General features: G+C 38.1%; 2 long non-coding RNA genes across 10 annotated transcripts in view; one reads left to right on the top strand and one right to left on the bottom strand.

Annotated features, from left to right (window-relative positions):
- Nucleotides 1-14848, bottom strand: part of LOC120103596 (uncharacterized) — a 38950-nt gene extending 24102 nt beyond the window's left edge. For 3 of the 8 annotated variants that reach the window (XR_015622517.1, XR_015622516.1, XR_015622515.1), the window contains exons 1-3: nt 14635-14836; nt 9585-9680; nt 5828-5937 (exon numbers count right to left, since the gene is read on the bottom strand). This is a non-coding gene — a long non-coding RNA (uncharacterized LOC120103596). Of the gene's footprint in view, nt 1-5827; nt 5938-9584; nt 9681-14634 lie in introns of all 8 variants that reach the window. The other 5 variants (XR_015622523.1, XR_015622518.1, XR_015622524.1 and 2 more) reach the window with 3 other exon arrangements.
- A 93-nt stretch (nt 14849-14941) lies between these two features.
- Nucleotides 14942-25283, top strand: part of LOC134479460 (uncharacterized) — a 28052-nt gene continuing 17710 nt past the window's right edge. The window contains exon 1 of one of the 2 annotated variants that reach the window (XR_015623499.1): nt 14942-15052. This is a non-coding gene — a long non-coding RNA (uncharacterized LOC134479460). Of the gene's footprint in view, nt 15152-25283 lie in introns of both variants that reach the window. The other variant, XR_015623498.1, reaches the window with a different exon arrangement.

Raw genomic sequence — 25283 nt, 5'->3', positions numbered from 1 at the left:
ATGCAAAGCCCAAATCAAGAATTTACTTATCAAGGCTATGATGGAAACTACAGATGAATGATGGTTTGAATATGCTTGGTCCAGGGAGTCACACTATTAGGAGGTGTGGCCTTTCGAGTAGGTGTTAGAAGAAGTGTGTCACTGTGGGGTTGGGCTTCATTTTTGCCACATGGAACCACTCTTCTCCTACTGGAGTTCAGGTCAAGATGTAGAATTCTCTGCTCCTCCTGAACCATGCCTACGTGAATGCTGACATGCTCTCCTATCTTGATGATAACGAGCTGGTCCTCTGTACATGTAAGCCAGTTCCAATTAAATGTTGTCTTTTTCCAAGTGTTACTTTGGTCATAGTGTCTATTCACAGCAATTTAAACCCTAACTGAGACAGAAGTTGGTACGAGGGACTGGAATAATGCTATGATAGGCCTGCACCTACTTTTGGTTGGAATAATGTGGATTTGGGGACACTGGAAAGCAGTGTACTGCTATAAGTGGGGCTTAGTGGCCCATCCTACTAGCAATATGGAAGACTTTGTTGTTGAGTGTGATTTGAAGCCTGGTTCTAGAGGAATTTTAGTATGTGATCTAGAGACTGCTTCTGTGGTTTTTTTGGTGAAGAATGGGGCTGCTTTTTGCCCTTGTTTGAAGAGTCTACCTGAGACTAAGGTGAAGAGATTTATATTAATTGCATTAACAAAGGAAGTCACAAAAAAGCCCAGCAGAGATCTAGTTCTCTGGTCTTGTCTCATAAACTTAGTTTTGATCAAGGGTAGAATGCTTAAAAAGAAACAAAAATACAAATATATGGTTCAAAGGTAAAAGGGCACCAGGAAGTAAAATGGAGCTGAATCCCAAGTTCAAGGACATAAACGAATTAAGGGAATTGAAGTGGAAACTTCTGTTTTCATTGCAGACTCAGTTGTGTCATGTGATGTTTTCCTGGAAACTATCTTAAGAGAGCATTTTTTTTTCTGATACAGAGACGTAGGAGGATGTTTTGCTAATTATAGACAGGTAATGGTCTTTTTTGGAGGCAACGTGGAAAAGGATCATGTGATGTTTTGCTAGAGTTGATGCTTGAGAGAACACATGATGTTCGGAAAGGATATACACAGAGCCCAGTGGACAATGGAGGAGGACGGATGATATTGGTGTGCCTTGGTGTTCTTTGCTGGTCACCCGTTGCCATGACATCATTGAGAAAAATGCACCAAAAAAACCCTTCTGCTGGTGTTCTGGCAGCTTCTTGCTACTTCTGCGGATTCTGGCTGGTGGCAGAGCATTTTGGTATCTTCTGGATAGTCCTTCTGTTGCTGATTCACGAATGTTCTCTGCAAGCTGATATCGCTGCTGACGCTGATCAGTATGAACTGAACGGCTGATATCCTGACAAGACTGATTGGATTTGCTCCAAAGAAATATTTCTAATCAGGTCCTCATCCTCCTTTGTTCTAGTAAGCTATCCTTTTCACTACCTCTTGTGGGTGGTGGGCTAGAAGGGAGGGGAAAGCACTTAAGAACACTTATTAAAAGTTGGTTTTGAAAAATCTAAGTCTACAGGGAATGGAGACCTCGAAGTAAGGTTCCACCCTGAGAAACTATTTGTGACTTTGAAGTTGAACAAGGGACTTGGTATTACTTTCATTTGGACTTTTAGCCTGAAATGAACTACAACCCAGAAATTGAAAGCACAATTGTGATGCAGATCTTGAGGCTGGAAGACATAGAGTTTTGATGCAAAACTTGAGAAATAGTGGCCATAAAAAGCTTAATTCCAAGCGTAGTGGTACATATCTTTAATCCCAGCAAACAGAGGCAAACTGATCTGTGAGTTCAAGTCCAGTCTGGGACAGAGCCACTTCTAAGCATAGTGTAGCTTAGGTCCAGGCATGTTGGTACACACATTTAAACCCAGCATTCAGAAGACATAGCCATGCAGACCTCTGAGTTCATGGTCAATCTACAAAACAAATTCCATTAAAGCCAAGCTTAGGTAGTGAAGGAGTTGGAAAACAGAAAGCTGGTGATAATGTAATAGAACAAGAGAACCATGTTCCAGCTCCAGTAAGCAACAGAATACAGCAGCTTCAGCCATGTAGCTATGGCTTTACAGTCCAGAATAGAAGGAACCATTGGGACAATTGGTGCTGGTTAGCTTTAGCTAAGAAATTAGTGATTAAGAAGAGATCAGGAACAATGAGCTGAAATCTTCTGGGAAGTATTTTCTGAGAGCACAAATAATTTGGACATAGTTAGGTATAAGAATCACCCATGTGGTCCTCGTTTTGAAGGGCAAAAGGGGTCATGGAGAGTAACTGAGGCTTCACACTGTGTAAGGCCAAGGAAAGCAATTGGTGAAGGTGCATCCTCAGTTGCAGTTGATGCCCCAGGACTGAAGGAGTCATGTAAAGAATTTGAGACTTTGCCCCATGGAGAAAGCCAGTGACAGAATATTCATAAAGCCTAATTGTATCAGAACATGATGGAGATGCCAGTAGCATGGGATGACCACCAAGAACAGCAGCAGTAGTACAGTAGAGTTAACTAGAGTGCTGCAGTGAGCAGAGCTGGAAAACTGACCCAAGCCCTGTGAAGGAGCCCAGAAGATCATCTGTAGATCCAAGGTATTGGAACAAGAAGCTGTAAAGTTGAAGTTGTCTTAGATATGACAAGATGTTTAAGGTATTAGAGCCATGGCATACCTGCAGAGGAAGCGTCTAACAAGGGGTAAAGAGAATGAACTTTGGTGTCACTGAATGCCCGATCTGCCATGAGCAGTCAACAAGGGTGAAAGAAGTTGGAAATATGAAGAATACTTTTATCTACATTTCAAATATTATCTCCTTTCCAGCTTTCCCCTCTGGAAAACCCCTTTCTCATCCTCCTGCTCCCTGTCTTCATGAGGATGCTCCCCCACACACACCCACTACCTTCCACCTCCCCGCCCTGGCATTCCCTTATTCTGGAGCATCAAACCTTAACAGAACCAAGGGCCTCTCCCCCCATTGATGCTGAACAAGGCCATCCTTTGCTACATATGCAGCTGGAGCCATGGATCACTCCCTGTAAACTCTTTGGTTGGTGGTTCAGTCCCTGGGAAGTCTGGGATGCCTGGTTGGTTGATATTGTTCTTCTTCCTATGGGGTTGCAAACCCCCTCAGCTACCTCAGTATTTTCTCTACCTCCTACACTGGGGACCCTGTTCTCAGTCTAATAGTTGACTGTGAGCGTCTTCCTCTGTATTTGTCAGGCTCTAGCAGAGCTCCTCAGGAGACAGCTATCTCAAGCTCCTGTCATTTTGTACCACTTGGCATCCCCAAGAGTGACTGGGTTTCGCGACTGCATGTGAGATGGATCCCCATGTGTGGCAGTCTCTGGATGGAATTTCCTTCAGTCTTTGCTCCACACTTTATCTCTATATATAACTAATGTGAGTATTTTGTTTGCCTTTCTAAGAAAGACTGAAGCATCCACACTTTAGTCTTTCTTCTTTTTGAGTTTCATGTGGTCTGCAAATTGTATCAGGTATTCAGAGAGTTTGGGCTAATATCTAATTATCAGTGAGTGTATATCATGTGAGTTCTTTTATAATCAGGTAACATCACTCAGAATGATATTTTCTAGTTTCATCCATTTGACTAAGAATTTCATGAAGGCATTGTTTTTAGTACCTGAGTAATACTCTATTTTTTAAATGTACCACATTTTCTGAATTCATTCCTCTCTTCCTCTGGGTTCTTTACAGCTTCTGGCTATTATAAATAAATAAAATATCTAATAGAAAAAATGAAGAAGAAAAAGAAAGGAAAGGTAAAGGTGATTAGGCTTTGGACACCTTGCAGAACTATCAGATTTGTTGGAAGGTTCAGATTGATCACAGTTCTCCGGAAGAACTAGATTCAAGAAAATAAAAAAAAGTACAAAATTTCATCCTAACCAGTCCGACCATCCTCCACAGACTGACACATTCCATGTAGAACTCTGAAAATACTAAAATTTTGTTTTGAGATTGATATATTACAGAATGTATAGCTTTGCTGACTCTCTGTCAGACATTCTGAATGACCTGCTTGAACTCCTGATCTCAGGGACTTTGAGATGGATCAAGTCAGGACAGGCATCAGAGACAACAATCATTGGGTGGCCTTCTGAAGGCCTCATTTTCCCTACCACCTCACGATATCTCAAAGCCGATATTTAGCCTGAAAAAGTTGGGAAGAGTTATCAACCCAATGTCCTGAACTTGGAGGGTTGAGGATGGTGGTTCTGAGGTTGTCCTTCTGGAGAACATAGAAATGGTCATAATTTAACAGAGAAGAATTAGCAAAAATTGTATAGCAATAATCTCATTTGGTAAAAATCCTTATATTTGTTACTAAACTGAAGTTATAATCTCTTACAATGGTACAGAATTTATTTGATACAAATTTAAGTTTTCATTTGTACAAATTTCTTATTGATATAAAATTGAGATTGATACTGTTACTGTCATATTGGCACTGTGCTTATACAACACATTTAGTAATAAAAGGCTTACACCCAGTCCTATAACTGTTATTATTACTGAGCTGAGATAATTAAATATCCGAGTTAAGGGCCAGATAGCAATTTCATGGCTCTAAGTTTACTGTTAGGGTGTTTTCAAGATAATTTATTAGAAATAGCTAAGGGTAGTCAACAGACAACAGTCCAGATTACTCTATATAGACAGATGGTTTTCAAAAACCTCAGAAATCCACAGAATGTGACATTTAATGTTATGTGTTCTTTTGTTAAGGCATATCTGCTCCTAGCAGCTCCCCTTTTGTGGATTCGAAGATGAAATTGAGCATCTCTACCTCCAAGTGAGATAATACATTGTGACTAGATAGCTACTGGGCAGAATTTAACTATTTCACCTACACACAAAATACTGTCCAGAAAAGGACACATAGAAGAGTCAACTGATAATCTCTGGCAAGTCACAATAACCAATCCTTCAAAATTCTATGTAACAAAGTTCTATCAGATGCTACTGGGCCAGAGGCTGAAGCCTGATGCTCTTACTTGTTGCTAACAGATGATTGTATAGGTAGGTGGTGGTCTCTACAACTTGCCTCCATTCTAGAAGCCGTGTTAGGCTTTTTATGTTTTCAGATGGGATTTGTAATTCTCAGATTTCTGATGGGCATTGAATACTAATTAGAGCCTCATAGCCCACCCAGGCTATTTCACATTGAGAATGCGTATGTATTTAGATAGTTTTCAGATAATACACCAGGTAGCCAAGACAGGACGCATAGATTTTCAGCCTTTCTTAAGCTACAGTAGACAACAGAATTTACTATTTAATTGACAAAAAATGATAGACTGGGTCTTAGGTATTTTATACTTTATAATTACAGAATGGTAATAGTTGTGCTCAGCTTTCATTTGAAAGAAAAGTTCCTTTTTTAATTAGACAGGAAGGGTGATGTGTAGACTGTTGTCTTTATGCAGGTGAAGGCAGGCATAAGGTAATGCAAGGCCTGTGATTAGGCAGTAAAATAGTAAGGTAGGCACATAGGTTTGAAGAGAGGCAAGAGAGAGGAGAAAGAGGAAGAAGAACCAAAATAGAGGAAGGTAAGGGTGACCCAGATTTGTGTGACCTTAGTGGGCTACAGGTAGTTATGAATATTTCATAAGAGATAGATTTTTATACTAAAATTAGTCTTATCTAGGTGGGCAGTTTATATCATTTTCAATTGGTTGTGATTTTCTTTGTGCAGATGTTTTGTGGAATTTAAATTTACTGATATAAATATGATTGTTAAATAAAAACAAAACAAACAACAATAAAAAAAAGTACCTTGCTACCAGACATGGAAATACAGAGTTTTGAGTTTGTCCAGCTGGTTTTTGGGTCTTTCTTTGGTCCAGTTTTCCGCATTATGATGTTTAGGAGTGATGATGCATATCCTGTGATATTGGAGGTAGATAATCTGTTTTTTGTAACTATGATTTCTAAAGGTATTACAGTTTAGGGATTGTATAAGTCTCAGAAGAGACTTTGAACTTTGGGCTTTTAATATTGTAGAAACTGTTATTGACTATGGGACATTTGAAGTAGGACTAAATGCATTTTGCATCGTTCTATGCCTAAGTATATCCCCAGTAGACTCATGTGTTTGAACAAGTCTATGGTGGCCAGGGATTGAAATGTGGTGCCTTGAATATGCTTGGCCCAGGGAGTGACACTATTAGGAGATGTGGTCTTATTGGAGTAAGCGTAGACTTGCTGAAAGAAGTGTACTACTGTGGAGTTGGAATTTGAGAGGCTCCTCCTAGTTATGTGGGATCCAGTCTTCTCCTAGTGGCCTTCAGATTAAGATGTAGAATCCCCAGCTCCTCCCAAGCCATGCCTGTCTGGAGGCTGGCATGCTCTCTTGCTTTGGTTATAACGGACTGAACCTCTGAACCTGTCAGGCAGCCTCAATTAAAGGTTGTCCTTTTTGAAGAATGGCCTTGGTCATAGTGTCTAATCTCAACAATGGAATCCCTAAGATAGTAAGCACATAACCAATGCCTTATTAATTAGGACTCAGTGTTTGCTAAATAGTTTGCAATAGATTCCAACATTGACTCTTCACCAAAAGATGTGTTTTTATGATTTTGAAATATTGTACATGATATCACTATTCCATTTTGAATAGATTTGTAACACATAGGTGCTTCTTTCATGGGAGGTATTTATTTTTCATTATTTTCTCAACTGTGGTCATGAATGATAATAGTCTCTTCTTAAGGATTAAGAAATTGACATGCGTACACAATGCTGTCAGAGCCATTCCCTGATAACAAGACCATCTGCTTTCATTCTATTTGCTTTTGATGTTATAATAAACAGGACCAGATAACTATATATTAGAGGGGAAATTCTTCTGGGCATTTTCTTTGATTACAATGGATTTTTGGACTACACAAACAAATACTGGAACACAAATCAAATAAGTTCTGCAAAGAATGAAAATTATCAAAGCTAGCTCTATTATGGTACACAGAATTTACGACAGTACTTTTAAATGTTTGTTTTGTTTCTGTCTTAAAAAAAGAAGTAGAAAATCAAAAGTTAGGAAAAAAACACAATAAATATATGGTAGGAGTCTGAGAAAGCTCATTACTTGGTCAGCAGTAAATTTTCTAAAGCTATTATGACAATCAAATTTCTATGTGGCTATTAAAGTATGACTAACTTCTCAGTACTCTTTGCTTAAGGTCTTTGGCTGTATTGATTTTTATTTAGCAGTGGTGCAATTTATTCTTTCTTTTATTGGTCTGTGCATGGATTTCTTCCACTTTGAATCAAGGTTCTATACATTTACAAAATCTATAGTCCTTTATGGTGAAAAGTCACTACATGCAAAGAAATAATCAAAAGAGAGGAGTCTAAAACCGGAATCTAACCATGTTCTCTTTTACCCAATTGCCTGACTCTAGAACAGAGAAAACATTTCTTCTCTCGACTTCTATACTTTCACAAAGAGGAAGTGTTTAAGAAACCTGGGCACTGAATTCTGAATGTGAATGCTCAGACAGCTAATGAGTGGTTTTGTTAAAATTTAGATACTGAACCATATTTTGAGATATGGTCTGAGATTGCATTTCTCCAAAGCTTGTAGGTTAGACAGAGGTTTCTTGCTACATCTGAATTTCTCATTTTCCTTGCCTAGAAAATAGAATCATTTTGTGAAAATTTCAAAACTATAAGAACCCATGTCTCATCTATCGTGTGGAATTCAACCCTGGATGTGGGATCAAGCACAAATATTTTTCATGTTACCTGGGTGATCTGAATGTTATGTGAAAACAAAGAACAACCTTAGGACATGGTGCCTCATTTCTGCCAAAGTTCTATAACGACCTGAGTAGAAACAGTGGATTTTGTAAAAAAAAAAATCATATGTTTTTTGGTGAATTTTAACCTCCTGCTCTCTGCATAGATGATATGAGAATGGATAATTGTCAAGACGGTGAATTTACATTACATTTAAGGGTCTCACTGCCAGAAGCAAATCGGGAAACTTGACAAAAGTAATTGAATATCACCCCTTGTACCAGAGGGAGATTAGGAATGCACTTAAAAAAATGATACACTGTGCTTCAAAGATTGAAATATGAAGCACAGAAAAGACAAAGGTCAAACCCGCATTTAATTAATCCTGGGAAAGACACATGTAATTAGCAGCTGTGTGGCATAAATATCCATGTCTGTGTGCTTGTAGAGGGGAAATGGATCTGCTAAAGTAAGGGCCTACAACCTCAGGAGAATTTCCCATTGTGGTGCTCAAGCTAAGCAATGCTTTGTTTCTATTGGGCAGAGTATAATTAGGATACAGGAAATAAAAGTATGACATCTACTCCTACAATCCTTGCCTAACCTCAAGCTTTCTCCTCGAAACTGATGATCATCTGGTACACCATGAAAAATATAACATATGTTTACACTAAAATATAAAAAAAACCCACTTTCACTTAAATTCCTGTCTTCATGCAAGGAGATTAGTTAGAATGATGTCCAATACGCAACACACCCTCTGCATATCATGTATTGGGCAAATAAACGAAAGAAGGAGAGCGATTTAGAATGGAGTAACCTGGGGTTAAGGATTTAGCTCAGTGGTAGAGCACTTGCCTAGCAAGTGCAAGGCCCTGGGTTTGATCCTCGGCTCTGGAAAAAACAAAAAACAAAACAAAACAAAAACAAAAAAACAAAAACAAAAACTGCTGCTAGAACGGAGTAACCAAGTATGATACAGCAAATAAAGAAGAGAGAGATCCAGCTATACTGTGAGAAGATCTGAGAGGCCATTCTTACTCCTACTGGCTATTAGGGACTTTTAATATTTCTTCTGCATGTTATCCCAACTTTGTAAATTGTTCTGAATTATTGTGTCTAAATGTTTTAAGGAAGTTTGTATCATATTGCTCTCGCTGAGTAAAAACACTTTTAATTTCTTTTTTATTCAAATGATAACATTATATTTTATGAGAAACAAATTGTTTCTATCATGTTAGATATAACATCCTTTACCAGGATAAAAACAAATTCTTCTGATTGCTGCAGGCCTAGGGACATCTCCTTTTGCCCAATGTTTGATGGATTCCCTGCCCAATCAATAATTCACATTTTATTGGAAACATTAAACCACATTGGGGTTTGATTATAACATTCTTTCCATCTAATAACTTTGATAAATGCCAGTACCACTGTTCACTGTTGGGTTCAGATCCACAAGGTTGAATCTCATGAGGATTTGGGGCAAATTCCTTATAATGTTATCTCATGCATATCTCTATGCTTTGAGTACAGCTAAAAGGTTTTTCTTCCAAATTTGAGGAAACACTGAAATACACCCAGCAATCATACTATACTTCACAAAGCAAACAGGAATCGCACCCCCAAATGCATTGAAAGTCATCATCTTATTATAAGTTGACTCCCCAGTTCAGAGAGATCCAAGAAGTTGTGTATTATTATCGGTTATTTGAATCTCCAGTCTGGACCACACTACCAGATGTATTAGTGGAGGGTTAGGAACATAGGCCCAGTAGACTTCACCACTTACAGGAACCATGATCACCAGAGAGTTAATCAGCAGGAGGGCAGTATTGTTCCAATTGTCACACCAAACTTTCCTGCAGCCATCTTGCCCCATTTCTTCCTGCGAAGAAACACAAATATGACCTCATCCCCATATGAGCACAGGGTCACTTTCACGCCATTTGTTTGCTGTAGGCTCCTTCCATTTCACTGAAACTTACAGAGTGGAAATGTGAGGGAGCCAAAATGCTCGGCAGCTGAATGTCCATGAACATTCAAATTTAAAACATTTAAAATAAGAAGAGCATGATACAAATAGGTTTGTGGTGTACAGGGATATAACTCCCCAGCCCCCGGGCCCCAGACAGAAGGAAAGGCCATCCAGAGACTGATCCATCTCATATACAGAGACCAAACCCAGACACTATTGCTGATGCCAAGTAGTGTTTACATACAGGAGCCTGTTACAGCTTTCTCCTGAGAGGCTCTGCCAGCTCCTGACAAATACAGAGCCCTATGTCCACATCTAATCATTGGACTGAGGATTTGAGGACAGGGAACCAATGGAGGAGTTAGAGAAAGGACTGAAGGAGCTGAAGGCATTTTCAATCCCATAGTAAGAACAACAGTATCAACCGACCAGACCTCACAGAACTCACAGGGACGAAAAACCAACCAGAGTACACATGGAGCGACCCATGGCTCCAGTTGAAATATGTAGCAGAGGATGGCCTTGTTGGGCATCAGTGGGTGGAGAGGCCTTTGGCCCTGTGAAGGCTCCATTCTCCAGTGTGCGGGAGTGACAGGACAGTGAGGTAGGAGTGGCTGGGTGCATGGGTGGGGGAGCACCCTCATATAAGCAGGGATGGGGGATGAGATAGGGGGCTTCCAGAGGGGAAACCTGAAAAAGGGATAACATTTGAAATGTAAATGCATAAAATATCCAATAATTAAAAAACTAAAAACCCTAAAATTTGTAAATGGTGTGGATAACGTGTGTGTGTGTGCGTGCGTGCGTGCGTGCATGTGCGTGTGTGTGTGCGTGCGTGTGTGTGCGTGCGTGCGTGTGTGTGTGTGTGTGTGTGTGTGTGTGTGTGTGTGTGTCCGCGCATGCGCTATGTATATGTGCTCATGAATCAGTCTGTGAGTATGCACACACCCATGCAGGACTAACAGAAGCAAGAGGTTGACATGACATGAGCTTTTTTCCAAAAGATGTTATTCATCTTTGTTTTTTCTCCGTCTTCAGTGCCGGGTCTATCACTGAACCTAGACTTCACTATATCCACTAGGCTATCAGGCTAAGGAGTCGCACAACCCATCTTGAGTGTTCCTTAGAAGGCTGAGATTGTAAACAAGAGACAGAATGCCCAGTGCTTAAATGGGAACCGAGAACCTCATACTTGCATGGCAAACATCTTACCCAAGAAGTCATCTTTCTAGTATAGTCCATTTAAAGTCTACAATTTTTTTCAATGTCTTATTTATCAACACATAAAAGAGGAGAATATTTTCCCTCTGCTGAATGTATAGGCTCTACAAAAGTATGTTTAATAAATCTACAATGCGTTTTAACTGGATTTTTACTAGTTTATATTCATATCATATATAAACGTGATATATTATATTTATAATTATACAAATTACTAAATAATTACATGAGTATATTAAGCAATATACATATATGCAATATATAAAATATTATATATTTAAATACTTAATGCTGAACACACTGATTTATTTTCTGCCGCATATGAGTTCAACTCTTTTTTTATCTTCAAAACATTAATCAATTATTTTTGATTTTTAAAGGACTGCTGAAAACTGATGGTAGAATTAATTCATATAAACTTAAGAGAAAAATACTTGAATTCAATTGTAAATTTTAAGCAAAATATATTCTTATTTGTGTTTAACAGTGTGGTTAAATCAATGGAGAAAATGGCAACCGCTCATAATGAGCAACCCATTTCCCCTCCATTAAGTTTAATTCTAAAACCTGGGCATAATGAATCACTACCGACCACAGGCCACTTCATTTCACTCTGTGGTCATTGTGGCTGCTGGTGGCTGTAACTTTTGCAACTCCAATTAGTTGTGGAAGAAAAAAAGAGTAAGCAAATTTCTAAAAGTTGTAAGTATATTATGTAAGTTGCTTATGGAACTGAGAAAGGAAAAAGAAAACAAATAGAATATATGTATATATAAAACTTTGGTTCACTGAAACCTCAAAGTTTGACTTCACAGAAGTTGATTCTTTTAAAGTCCTTTTATTTTGACTCTCCAACTTAGAACGAACAATCCAGAAGGGCATTTATGAGAAACCCTAAACTCTACTGTGAGCAAACTACCATAACTGTATTTTAAATTTGTTTGACAAAGCCTAAGGCAGTTCAAAGAGCCAGACAAATGATGTGAAATTCTTTAGTTGTTTTCAAGCCCACAACCATGAGCATAAAACAAAAGTAGCTGCCTTGAGATGATTGCAGCAGCAGGAGATGCCAACACAAGAGAGGACGTCCTAGTTATTACTTAAGGGAAGCCAAGGGGAATCAGAGGTCATGGTGTCAGAAGAACGATGAGCATGTGCATGCATTCTGAAGGGGAATATTAAATGGATGTTAATTAACTAATGTCAAAGTCAGAGGCACACAGGCAATCATTATGATAAAATATCCAGATTAAACAGTTTTTTTTCATTAGGTCTATCCAGAGTATTCCATGTTAAGACCTATTTGGATTGGAACTGCATGTTTAAACCAAGAAAGTATAAACAATAGTGGTTTAGAAACAAGAGCTATTTTTATCTGATTTTGGACAAAAGTAAAAGCTAATTATAGACTGCACATAGCTCGAGAGCTCCAGTATTGCCTCAGATTTAAAAACAAGGGAAGATATTTTCTAAGAGATCCAATCACACACAGAAACCTCTAACTACATTTAAAATGTATAACTGTGTGTATAAATGCAAAACAAAAGCCATGAAAAGTGAAAAATCTATTATATAAATCCTGATTGTTCAGATCTAAAGGAAGATGAGCCTGAAGAGAGAAACTTTAATTGTTATGCTGTGCTCCTGTCTGCAAGCATAATTGTCCTCTGAGAGGCTCCATCCAGCACCTGACCAAAAACAGATGCAAAAGCCCAAAACCAAACATTAGATGGACCTGAGGGATTCTTGTGGAAGAGTAGGGGAAAGGATTGAGGGACCCTGAGAGGACAGGGACTCCACAAGAAGACCAAACTTGACCCTGTGAGGGCTCCCAGTGACTGAACCACAAATGTGACATGAGATGTACCTCCCTCCCCTACCCTCTCACAGCACTTATGTAGCAGGTGTACATATTGGACTTCATGTGCCCCAACAACAACTGGAGGTAGGGGGTTTCTCCCCGACTCCATTGCCTGCCTGTGGATCCTGTTGCCCTAATTGGTCTGCCTTGGTTGGCCTTAGTGGGAGGGGATATGACAATCCAGCAGTGACTGGATTCTTTCCCCTAGTCCAAGGAGAAGGGGAGGGGAATGAGAGACAGTGATGTGTGAAAGGGGACTGGGAGAAGAAGAGTGGTATAGTCAGGATAAAGTGAATAAACTAAAGGGAACTAAGACTTAATTGCTAAAAGAAATAGTTTATTGCACATGTCAATTTTTTCAGGAACTATAAAAGGCTAAGAAAGATAAAAATCTTACACTTTAGACTCAGAATACCGATCTGGAAGAATATGTAAGTTCTGACTGCAAAGCAAATAGGATAACCTGAGGTAAGAGATAATTCCAAATGGGGAGCTTCACAGGCAGAAGTCTCCTTCCTGTACTTTGCTAAGATTTATTCTTTCAATTTTCCCTACAAGTTCACATGGCTTCTGGATCCCCACAATACTATCGAATATTCACACAATGTTATAGAACATCCCATTGCTGTCTAAAAGTGATGCACTCATATCACCTGCTGACTTTCTCCCACCTTTTACTCTAACTGTAGCTTAGTTTCCTCTGTAGATCTTATTTGAATCTTCTGCTTATTTGTGTACTATATCTTATTTGCTCCCAGGATTTAAGACATAATTTAGGAGCAGAGGGATTATGATGCTTTTCTACTCTCCCAGCACCGTACAAGTCATAGAGAAAGCTGCTCAAGCTGCCTGACTAGCAGAAGCAAGAGCAAGGTGGAACTCTGAAGCACGCTGTTACAGAAAAACATAAGCATCTCTTGAAATTTAGCGTGAACCATATCAATACTATTTTATATCTCATAAATAATTCCATTTGTTCCTTGATATTGAATGGAGAACTTATAATAAAAAATCAAACAAACAGAACCATGGCTTACTATAATGAGCTTACTATCTTTTCCTAACTGGTTCTTTTCAATTGTGTGGTCTTGGATATTTAACCATTTCCTCAAGTCTCCCAGAAATTGTAAAATGTAAGAAATGATGACTTAGAAATATTTTCTAGTTCAAAAATATTCCACTGTAGAAAGTATATATCCATTTGAGTTTTCTGAGAAAGAGAAAGACAGAGACAGAGAGACAGAGAAACAGATAGAGAGATAGATAGATAGAGAGAGAGAGAGAGAGACAGAGACAGAGACACAGTACACAGAGACACAGAGATACAGAGAACAGTTTTCAAATTAAAAATTGATCATACTTGGGTAGATAATCTCATAACTGTAAGTAGATAATTAACACAAATTTGATTCAGCGTTTCTATACAAATATTTCAAGTTGTAGGAGTGGAGGAAATATAAACACAAAAGGTTTAAATGAAATAATCAGAGAATTATTAAAATATATTTTAAAATGATATTTTTATCACAAACTAAAAATTGTTTTTCATTTTTCCAAATACTGAGTTTCTTTGGTCATTTTGATTATCGTTAACTGTATAAGGAAAGCTAACATCCGAATATGTGTGACACATTTGTCTTTATAATTTTTTTAATTTTATTTAATCCCCTTTTACAGTTCAGATTTTATCCTCCTCCCTGACTGCCCTCTGACTGTTCCACCTCACCCCCATCTCCATGAAGATGCTCCTATTCCCCATACTCCGCACCACAAGAGACCTACCTACACCCTATGAGTCCTCTGCTGTGTATGTGCTGGGGGCCTCATATAGGCTGGTATATGCTGCCCGATATCTGAGAGATCTCGGAGGTCGAGGTTAGTTGAGACTGGTCCTCTTACAGAGTCGCCCTCCTCCTCAGCTTCTTCCAGGTTTTCTCTAATTCAACAGAGAAGTTAGCAGCGTCTGTTCATTGTCTGGGTGCACATATCTGCATCTGACTATTTCAGCTGCTTGTTAGGTCTTTCCGGGGGCAGTCACAATAGGCCCTTTTTGTGAGCACACCATAGCCTAAGTAATAGTGTCAGGTCTTGGGGCCTCTCCTTGAGCTGGATCCCAATTTGGGTCAGTCGCTGGACCTCCTTTTCTACAGGATCTTCTCTATTTTTTCCCCTCAGTTCTTTCTGAGAGGAACAATTATGGGTAAGAGATTTTGACTGTGGAATGGCAACCCCATCCCTCACTTGATGCCTTGGTTTTCTGCTGGAGGTGGACTCTACAACTTCCCTCTCTTTACTGAAGGTATTTTATCTAAGATCCCTCCCTTTGAGTCCCGAGAGTCTATCACCTCCCAGTTGTCTGGTACATTCTGGATGCACCCCCCACCCCCACCTTCTACCTCCCATGGTTGCCTGCTTCCATTCTTTCTGCTTGCCCTCAGGGCTTCAGTCCTGTTCCCCTGCACACACACCCAGTACCTGATCATATTCCCTTCTTCCCCTCCGTGTCACTTTTCCCTTTTCCCACCCAGGTCTCTCCCTCCTTCCCCTCTCCTGTGATTGCTTTATTCTCCCTCCCAAGTAGGATTGAGGCATCCTCATCTGGGCCCTTCAGCTTGCTAATCTTTTTGAGTTCTGTGGACTGTATTCTGGGTATTCTGCATTTTTTTACTAATATCCACCTATTAGTGAGTACATGACATGTGTGCCTTTTGGGTCTGAGTTACCTCTCTCAGGAAGTGTACTGACTGGATTTATATGCCAACCTGACACAAGCTGAAGTTATCACAGAGAAAGGAGCCTCAGTTGAGGAAACGCCTCCATGAAGCCCAGTTGTAAGGCATTTTCATAGCTAGTGATCAAGGAGGGAGGACCCAGTTCATTGTGGGTGGTGCTGACCCTGGGCTGGTAGTCCTGGGTTCTATAAGAAAGCAAGCTGAGCAAACCAGGGGAAGGAAGCCAGTAAGTAACATTCCCTTCTTGGTCATTTTGTTTGTGCAGAAATACAAACCCTGACTAAGACAGGATATTTTTTAGTTCCATCCATTTGCCTGCAAAACTCAGGTTGTCTTCATTCTTAATAGCTAAGTGATATTCCATTGTGTAAATGAACCACATTCTCTGGATTCTTTCTTCTGTTGTGGTACATCTGGGTTATTTCCAGCTAATTGTTTATAGTTTCAGTGACTATACTTTAGAGTAAGTTCTTAGTTTTGTCTTTTATTTTCACATCTACTTAAAAAGTGATGTACAGGTTTATTTAAAATTGCTCATGACGGTAATTTTTACAAATTTCCTCTCCAATCTAGAACCATTGTGGTATTTACTGTATGACAGTTTGCAAGGGAAACACATGCCATGCAAGTAATAAATAAGGGAAATCGAGTTTTCCATAATTTCAATCAAAATGCAAATACCAAAGAGAATAATTCATTCTTTTATTCATGGTTTGAAAGAAGCCCACAAGACACTGGTGTACTATTGGATTGCCCTTACAGATTCCCTCTCAATACTTCAAAATTTACTATTGTTGTTCTGATGGCTAACTGGCCAGCAATATTTACGTATTAAAAAGTTTGAAACATTAGTTAAAAAGTCAACAAAATTAAAATTTAAAACAAATGTGCTTCAGATAGGCAAACATGATATTATTATGGTACCAAACTAGATTGTAAAATAAGTAGCAGTAAAAATAGATTCTTTAAAAAGAAGAGACTTTTGAATGTGTTACTCATAACGGGGTGCAGTGTCTATTTACCCTGTAGTAGTTTAGCCTTTCAGTAGCAATGAAAACATTTTCTTTTTTGGCCATATTTTATACTTCTTTGTTGAAATTTATTTTAAACTATAAAATTCTTTACTAAAATGAAGACCTTTACACACATAATTTTTCTAATAATCCTATCTGTTTAACTTGTGATAGTATTGCAGAGAGAGCATATATATATACATATATATACATATATATATACATATATATATGCACATCAATGCATACATTTCAATGTTAGAAGTTCTTATTATGATTTCTTATTATGATTTCCCTCTTTGGTTATGTTTTTTATGTCACTTATCACACCGACCACTTAGATAATGCACTAAATTCCATTTATTTTTAAAGAAATCATAGCAGAAAAAAGCAAGGTCATTTGACTGAATGATGTAGCATGTAAGTGATTGAGGCTAGAATCAGCTGTTACCAAGGAAGCAGATTTTTGAGCGTGCTATCCGGTGCCAGTCAGAATCTCTTATGCCTCTTCTAAGCCAAACCGTGTGCATCAAAGTGAAAATAACTCACAAATGAGTTTACAAACTGTTTTGGTGAACATATAAACAGTGAATAAACATAAATTTTATTCAGGGGTCAGTTTCACAAGAAGTAGAGAAGTACTAATATGTATGACGTATGTTTGCAAGGTCAATACGTGAACATTCAGTGAGAATGGCTGAACCTCAAGCTCATTGGAGGTAGGTTTCTTTCTTTCTTTTTCCTTTTCTTTTTTCTTTCTTCCTTTTTTGCAAGTTCACAATTTCTTATTAAGAGCACTCCACTTTTTCCTAGCCTTTATCCAATGTTTCACTTCTAAGAATCTTTGTAACAGACATTCAAAAGGAACTAGGCAAATACCCAGTATCTGGGGAATCTCCAACACACTGTAACATGTACATTCAGTAGATTATTATGTAGCCACTGCCGATATTTCAAATCCCTGATAACAGTGTAATTGCTTGTGACATATTAACAAGGAAAAGTAGGCTAGATATTGAATATGCAAATATAGTTTCTTTTGTTAGCAAACAGAGTGGCCATATTTTGGATGTAAAATTAGTACCGATTTTTAAATTTTCGTCTTTATATTCTTCCATATTTTCTACTTTTCATAAAGAACACATACTATGTAATAAACCATTTCATAGGTTGGATGTTGAAAAATATATTGCCACTAAATTAAAGGTTGACTTGGACTCTTTAAAACATTGATATGTTTAATTATCATGACTAGAGCCTATGAATCCAGAGAGGTAGTACCCGGGTCTGCCCCAGAAATGTGGTATGCTCAGATGCACATCATGCCAGGATATGCAGGGTACACATTTTTAGCAATGATAATCACTACTCACAATTAATAAACATTTGCTTTATATAACTTCCTGTTAACTGTTTACTCTACGATGTCAACATATATTTTTCAAAGCACATATGGAAACAACTATTACTAGACAAATAGGAAATTAATATTAACAGCCAGATTTGAGGATGAAGATCATGTTATCAAATATCTAACTATAAATCCATGCTCTTAATGGCTAGACTTTCATGCTGGGGTATTACTGTCAATTAATTAAATGAAGAATTTCAGTTTATAAAACAAGCTTGATCTAAATAATTTCAAATCATTGCACTATGAACCAAATATATGTTTATGGTGATTCAGGAGATGTAATAACAATGAATGAGTGGTTACTCTTATATAGGTTAAAGAAAGAGGGATTTGAAGACATTCCAATGTGGAGTCAGGATAAAAAAATAACTGTAAAAAATAATGCCTTGTCAGGGTCCTTTAGGGATAAGGAATGAATGCCTCCAAATGGCTTTGTGCAGCTAGCAGAATGGTTGAGTTTAGAACTTTACCTTTAACATTCCTGACAACATAAATAGCTAACAGAGTAAATAAGTTAAATTTGTATGGAATAAGAGAGAAGAGTAAAATCCGTGCTATTAATTAATCTTAAATGATTAAACTCAAATATGATAAACTCAGCTCTTGTCCATGACACACCCCTCTAGAAAGCATGTGCTAACAGGAGTAATAATGAAACATACTGTTTTCTCTTAAAAATACAAATAAACATTTTGTTCAGTGGTACCAATAAACTGATATATATATATATATATACATATATATATATATACATGCAAATTTTCTTGTCCATGAATTTATGGATGTATGAAAGAAAAAACCAAAAATCTTTTAATGGCATAGAAAAATTTATGGTAAGTCTTTTGAGATCTTTTCTCTAGAGAGCAAAAAAAAATATTGTTTTTTAATAGGCTTATTACAAATAAGATACTCACATATTTGTGTATATTATCCAAAACCTATAAATTATATGTATTGTCAGTGAAAGATGCTAGCATATTACCTGATATGTATGTTACATCATAACTCTACTGTTACTGCTAAAGGCGTAAAATAAAATGATCTATATGCTGTAATGATTTGGTAGGAACAAAAATATTTATGGTAGAAACTACTGATATATTACTTATTGTTGATTAAGTGAGCAGAGATAGGGGAGTGTGTAGAGGTGAGGAAGACACAGCTGTGTTTTTTTTTTTTCACTTCACTTTTTCTGATATCTCTTGAAACTGGCATGTATTTGACTAGCCAAAGCTGTCAGTATAAGAAATCCAGACCCTCTTCCTTTATAAAAGAATGTTGGTAATTCTACAGACCTAAGCATGGTGGACTATACAATTGATTACAGTAGTCCCCGTTTATACAGATTTCTTCCTGACTAATCTCTCTCTCTCTCTCTCTCTCTCTCTCTCTCTCTCTCTCTCTCTCTCTATCTCTCTCTCTCTCTCTCTGCATGTGTGTGTGTGTGTGTGTGTGTGTGTGTTTGTGTCTGTGAAGAACAGAGGGTGAATTTAGTTCTCTAAAGCAGTGCTCAAGAGTGAGTAGAAAAATGTGTTAGTGGTTACTAGCACACACAGAGTTGAGTTACTAGTACTGATCTAGAGGTCAATAACCATCTCTAACTCCAGTTTCAAGGAATCCTCTTCAACTTTTAGTGAGCATCCACATGCATGATGTACAGACACATATGCAGGTAACTTATCCATAAACATACATACATACATACATACATACATACACACACACACACTCTCACGCATGCACACACATACACACACACATGCGCGCTAATATGCATGCACATATGTCTGTATGTCTGTCTGTCTGTCTGACTGTATGTATGTATGTATGCATGTATATTCAGAAACAACAACAAAATAACACTATGTTTTTAACCTAAAATTACACAGAATGGATAAGGATTCATCTTGGGTAGATGTAGGAAGCATCATCTCTAAGGACTTACCAGGACCTGGAATTGTGGAGGCTCCATGGAATCTATGATGGGAACTCTTGTTGAGACTTCTAGCAGTGGGATATATGGAGCCTGAAGTGGCCACCTCTTGTAGCCACAGAAGTCAGAATGGAGAGATAGTGACACCAACCCACCCCCCCCCCAAACCTTTGACTCAAAATGCATTCTCCCTATGAGATGTACAGAGAGAAAAATGGAGCAGAAACTGAGGGAATGGCCAACCAATGACTTGCCCAACTTGAGACCCACCCCATGGGCAAAAAGCACCCCCTGACAGTATTAATGTTATGCTTGTGAACAAGCAACTAGCATTGTTGTACTCTAACAAGGCCCCACCCTGGAGCTGACTAAAACAGATACAGAGACCACAGTCATTTAATGGACCTCAGGGAAACTTGTGTAAGAGTTCTTTTTCTCTCTTAAACTAAGTGCACACACATTGCAAGCTAGAAATTAAACTTCTATAAATATGATTAAAACATTGTTTAACGCACCAACTTGGTTGCCTTTGGTAGCTAGCCAAGCCCAGTGTCCCGTCCTCAATGCTGGAGCTATGGGCTGGGATTTCTCTACCTGGTTTCCTACATGCATGCACGGATTTAGTCTCAAGTTTTCAAGCTTACATTACAATTACACTGCCCACTGCTCAGTCTGTGCAGCTTCATGAGCTGTTATTGAGAAATTAGTATAGCTGACACCCTGCTGGTGAGAAGGGAGCTGTTTTGTTGTTTGCTCATTTGTTTATTTAGGAGCATAAAGAGTGATAGAGTGCAGCTGAAAAAAGTAATTGATAGAAGAAAAGGAGAGAAGGACATGGTAAAGAGAATAATACATTCTGAATGAAAGCTTTGATAACTATTGTACAATGAAGTGTTTATATCTACAACAACTTAGAAAAAGGCCCAAGATTAACAAAATCAACGAATCAATAATTTAATTAAAGGAAAACATAAATACAAACTCTTAATTTTCTAATGATTTAGAATAAAAAAATACAAAATGAACAATTTGTTTATTTTTTTTCAATTAAAGGGATTTACATAGTTCTTAGAAAAATAGATAGACATTATTCTAATACAATTAACAGTTTGATAGAAAAAATAGTTTGTTTTCCATGTTTCGGGAATAGCACAACATTATATTTACTCTTTAACATGCATTATAAATTAAATCATTTTTGGTATGTGCTTTATTTAATCATGCTATTTTTGTAATATATAAAACAAGGGAGAGTGAATCTGTATCTCACCACTGGGGTCATGAATAGACACTTCAAACTGATGTTGACAGGGGTGATCCCAAGTATTAGACATTTATATAATAAAGAATTAAACTGATATTGTATTTCTTACCTTGAGGTGTGGATTCAAAGAATTATTGAGAATTATGCAATGATGACATAGTAATTCAAACACAGCATTAAGAGTGGATTTTATGTAGCAGAGGATGACCTTAACTGACATCAATGTGGGGGGGAGATTGATGTCTCAGCATAGGGGGATGCTAAAGGGGTGAGATGGGAGTGGGTGAATGGGTGGAGGAGCAACCTCATAGAGGGAATGGGGCTGGGGAAGAGCAGGATGGGATGCAGGTTTGTGGAGGGGTAATGGGAAGGGGAATATCATTTTAAATGTAAACAAATAAAATGATTAAAAAAATACAGGGCCTGATGGGGTCACATCTGTGGCAATGCAAAAGGGACTAATGCTGCCTCTCAAAGTGGGTTCTTATAAGAGCACATTGTAATACAGGAAGTTCATCTCATGTACCTGGCCTCTTCTGTAAATGGCCATTTCCTTCTCTACCCTTTGTTTTGCAGCTAAGTGGGTCCCCAGCTGTGACCAGACAGGGATATCAGATCTTGTAACTTTCAGTATCAAAAACTTCATTAAACATAAATCTCTTTTCCTTAGAGAGGAGCCAGGTTCAGCTGTTTGATACAGTAATCTAAGACAGACTAACAGACTCTTTATCTACTTCCCATGATTCTATGTTACATTAATATCCAAAAGGGAAAAAAGAAAAAGAGAAAAAGAAATGTTAGTGTAGGGTCCAGTTATTAATAAATGAGATCGCATGAACCATTAAAAAAAGAAGAAATCACTACATCTTACAAAAAATATCTTCTCATATGAATACCATTCACCTATCAATCTTTACATACATATATTATTATATAGTATACATTGCAATATATATATATGTATATACATATAGTAATTCTTTTAATAGGCCATGAAATACATTTTGTCAGAATTGATTGATATGTTCAACATATGAAAATTTGTTTTCCATTTCTGGAAATAAATATTACACTCATTGAAAATATGAATGCTTGTATATCTATGTGATAGAGATTTACTCAAACTCCCTAAAAATTCATCTTTATATGTTAACTGTAGTAGTTACTCTTCTAAGTGTATTCTATATTCTACCTAATTCACCTTTCTTGGACCTGCACATCTTAACTCTTCAATCCTATATGTTTTGTTTGAAGACTCCTAAATGTCCATTTCTTTTTTTTTTCTTTTATTTTATTAGATTTTTTTTAAATTTACATTTTAAATGTTACTCCCTTTCCTGGATTCCTGTCCATAAAGCCCCCTATCCCATCCCCCTTCCCCCATCTTCTATGAGAGTACTCTTCCTCCCCAACAACCTCTCCTTCCTGCCTACTCACCCTGACATTCCCCTAAACTAGAGGGTCTAGCCTTGGTGGGACAAAAGGCTTCTGCCTTTGGTGTCCAACAAGGCCACGCTCTGCTACATATGAAGCTGGAGCCATGGTTCTGTCCATGTGTACTCTTTGGGTAGTGGTTTAGTCTCTGGGAACTCTGTGTGGTCTCATTGATAAGGTTGTTCTTCCTATGGGGTGGAAAACTCCTTCAACTCTTTAAGTCATTTCTGTAACTCCATTGGGACCCTGTGCTCAATCCAATGGTGGACTTCAAGTATTCACATCTGTATTTGTCAGAATCTGGCAGAGCCTCTCAGGAGACAACTATACCAGGCTCCTGAAGTGTAAGCATGTGCTTCTTGACTTCATCAATATTGTGTAGGTTTGGTGTCTGTATATATATGACCTACATCTCAACATGGGGTAGGTTCTGAATGGCCATTCCTTTAGTCTCTGCTCCAAACTTTGTCTCCATATTTTCTCCTATGAATATTTTTGTTCCCCCTTTTAAGAAGGACTGAAGCATCTGCAAGTTGGTCATCCTTCTTCTTAAGCTTCTTGAGCATGAGGTCTATGGATTGTTATCTTGGATTATTCAAGCTTTTGGGCTAATATTCACTTATCAGTAAGTACATACCATGTATGATTTCTTGTTCTTGATTTTGGGTTTTCTTTTCTTTCTTTCTTTCTTTCTTTTTTTTTTGATTGGATTACCTCACTCAGGGTGAAATTTTCTATTTCCATTCATTTGCCTATAAATTTCATGAAGTCATTGTTTTTGATAGCCAAGTAATACTCCATTGTGTAGATGTACCATATTTTCTGTATCCATTTCTCTGTTGAAGGTCAACTGGGTTTGTTCCAGTTTCTGACTATAATAAATAAGGCTGCTATGAACATAGAGGAGCATGTGTCTTTGTTGTATGTTGTATGTATTTGGGTATATGCTCAGGAGTAGTATAGCTGAGTCGGAAGGTAATACAATGTCTCTTTTTCTGAGGAAATCTCCAAAATGATTACTAGAGTGGTTATACCAGCTTGTAATCCCACCAACAATGAAGGAGTGTTCCTCTTTCTCCATATGCTCACCAGCATCTGTTGTCACCTGAGTTTCATCTAAGCCATTCTGATTGTCACCTGGGTATTTGATACTAGCCATTCTGACTGGTGTCAGGTAGAATCTCATGGTTGTTTTGATTTGCATTTTCCTGATGACTAATAATGTTGAATATTTTTAAGGTGCTTCTCAACCATTCAATATTGCTCAGTTGAGAATTCTGTATTTAGCTCTGTTTCCCATTTATTTGGTTTTCTGGAGTCTAACTTCTTGAGTTCATTGTACATATTGGACATTAGCCCTCTATCAGATGTAGGATTGGTAAAGATCTTTACCTAAACTGTTGGTTGCCATTTTGTAATATTGGCAGTGTCTTTTCCCTTACAAAAGCTTTGCAATTTTATAAGGTTCCATTTGTTCATTGTTGATCTTAGTGCATAAGCAATTGGTGTTCTGTTCAGGAGAAATTCCCCTGTACTCTGTACCCATGTATGTATTCAAGACTTTTCCCTAATTCCTCTTCTATTAGTTTCAGTGTATCTGGGTTTAAGTGGAGGTCCTGGATGTACTTGGACTTGAGCTTTTTATGAGGAGATAAAAATGGATCAATTTTTGTTTTTCTACATATAGACCACCAGTTGAACCAGCACCATTTGTTAAAAATGTTGTTATTTTTCCACTGGATGGTTTTAGCTCCTTTGTCAAAGATCAAGTGACCATAGGTATGTGGGTTCATTTCTGGGTCTTCAAATATAATCCATTAATCTAATCCCTGTCTCTGTACCAAAACCACACATGTTTTTATCACTATTGCTCTGTAATACACCTTGAGGTTAGTGATGGTGATTTCCTCCAGAAATTCTTTTTTTTTTATTAATATGAGTATTTCTTATATACATTTCGAGTGTTATTCCCTTTCCCGGTTTCCGGGCAAACATTCCCCTCCCCCCTCCCCTTCCTTATGGGTGTTCCCCTCCCCACCCTCCCCCCATTGCCGCCCTCCCCCCAACAGTCTAGTTCACTGGGGGTTCAGTCTTAGCAGGACCGAGGGCTTCCCCATCCACTGGTGATCTTACTAGGATATTCATTGCTACCTATGAGGTCAGAGTGCAGGGTCAGTCCATGTATAGTCTTTAGGTAGTGGCTTAATCCCTGGAAGCTCTGGTTACTTGGCATTGTTGTACATATGGGGTCTCGAGCCCCTACAAGCTCTTCCAGTTCTTTCTCTGATTCCTTCAACGGGGGTCCTATTCTCAGTTCAGTGGTTTGCTGCTGGCATTTGCCTCTGTATTTGCTGTATTCTGGCTGTGTCTCTCAGGAGCGATCTACATCCGGCTCCTGTCGGCCTGCACTTCTTTGCTTCATCCATCTTGTCTAATTGGGTGGCTGTATATGTATGGGCCACATGTGGGGCAGGCTTTGAAGGTGTTCCTTCATTCTCTGTTTTAATCTTTGCCTCTCTCTTCCCTGCCAAGGGTATTCTTGTTCCCCTTTTAAAGAAGGAGTGAAGCATTCACATTTTGATCATCAGTCTTGAGTTCCATTTGTTCTAGGTATCTAGGGTAATTCAAGCATTTGGGCTAA

Source organism: Rattus norvegicus, chromosome 6 (assembly GCF_021556685.1).
Source record: "Rattus norvegicus strain SHRSP/BbbUtx chromosome 6, alternate assembly SHRSP_T2T, whole genome shotgun sequence".
NCBI classification, from domain to species: Eukaryota; Metazoa; Chordata; class Mammalia; order Rodentia; family Muridae; genus Rattus; species Rattus norvegicus.
This window is presented reverse-complemented; position numbering and strand designations above follow the sequence as displayed.